Source organism: Piliocolobus tephrosceles, chromosome 9, assembly GCF_002776525.5.
Source record: "Piliocolobus tephrosceles isolate RC106 chromosome 9, ASM277652v3, whole genome shotgun sequence".
Taxonomy (NCBI): Eukaryota; Metazoa; Chordata; class Mammalia; order Primates; family Cercopithecidae; genus Piliocolobus; species Piliocolobus tephrosceles.
In genome coordinates this window covers 105,531,046-105,532,355 of record NC_045442.1, presented here as the reverse complement: position 1 = coordinate 105,532,355, position 1,310 = coordinate 105,531,046, and the positions used below count along the sequence as shown (strand labels likewise).

Genomic DNA, 1,310 nt, shown 5'->3' with positions numbered 1-1,310 from the left:
AGACTCACATTCCACTTGCCTCCGTGGCATTCTTGATCCCTATCTTTCTATTTCATTTTTTTTTCCTATAGCATTTCTCAGCTTTGAACACACTGTAGAATTTACCCCATTATCATGTTTATGATTAATTGCTTCAGAATGAATGTTCCACAAAGACAAGGATCTTTGTCTGTTCCACCAATATAGCCCAACTGTCTGGAAAAGCACCTGGTACATGCACCCAATTAGTGCATCATTATCGGTTTATTTTTTACTTTTTAGGGGTCATGCTAATCTTCTCCGTATTGTTCCCATTTTAGTATAGGTGCTGCCAAGGCGAGCACTGCATCATTGTCACATGAATGAATGAAATGTCTGTCTGGACTTCCAAAACTCAAGTCCTGCTCGATTACCTGGATAAAGCCCATGGCCTGCCCTGTAATTATTTTAGCATTCCAGACTTCTGCTTTCTAGCCTAGTACCTACCTATTGTCTAGGCCTGGTAGGGAAAAATTAAGGATGAATCCTAGCCCACAGCCACTGTAATTGTTTTTATTTTGAATGGGAAATTATGTATTTATTTATTAAATTTTTTACTTCCACAGGTTTTTAGGGAACAGGTGGTGTTTGGTTATATGAGTTAGCTCTTTAGTGATGATTTGTGAGATTTTGGTGCACCCGTCTCTCCAGCAGTATATATTGAACCCAATTTGTGGTCTTTTATTCCTCACCGCCTTCCCACTCTTTGTCCCCGAGTCCCCACAGTCCACTGTGTCATTCTTATGCCTTTGCATTCTCATAGCTTAGCTCCTGCTTATGAAAGAAAACACACAATATTTCGTTTTCCATTCCTGAGTTACTTCACTCAGAATAATAGTCTCCAATCCCATCCACGTTGCTGCGAACACAGTCACTCTAATTCTGCTTTTGCTCTTTTATTGCTGATTTACAGATTGAAGAAAAACTAAATTGCACTACTCCCTACAGAAGCAAAGTTTTAGCTCTGTGACTTTGGAAGGTATTCCATGATATCCCCTTTGCTTAATTATAGTCTATTTTATCTTAGATCTTGTTCTTTGAGGGAGAGAGAAGCTTTCCTTAAACAGAAATCTTTTAACTCTTAGTAGGGAAAGTAGAACTAATGACTGATGAGTGGAACCATTAGTAGGGAAGTAGACTCAATTCAACATCATTTACTGGGCAAAATTCCTATCAGAAGATGTATTTCTTAGCCTGATTTTAATCCAAATGAAAAATGTTACGGAGGTAGAGAAATCTAAGTATTCATCCTAATTTCCTGTAATTGAATTAATGGCTTTTGCCTCACCTCC

At 38.2% G+C, this 1,310-nt stretch overlaps 1 non-coding gene across 1 annotated transcript; it reads right to left on the bottom strand.

Annotated features, from left to right (window-relative positions):
* Positions 1 to 220: 220 nt before the first annotated feature.
* Positions 221 to 323, bottom strand: LOC111528171. Its single transcript, XR_002726891.1, has one exon. It is a non-coding gene; the product is annotated as a U6 spliceosomal RNA (small nuclear RNA).
* Positions 324 to 1,310: the final 987 nt, after the last annotated feature.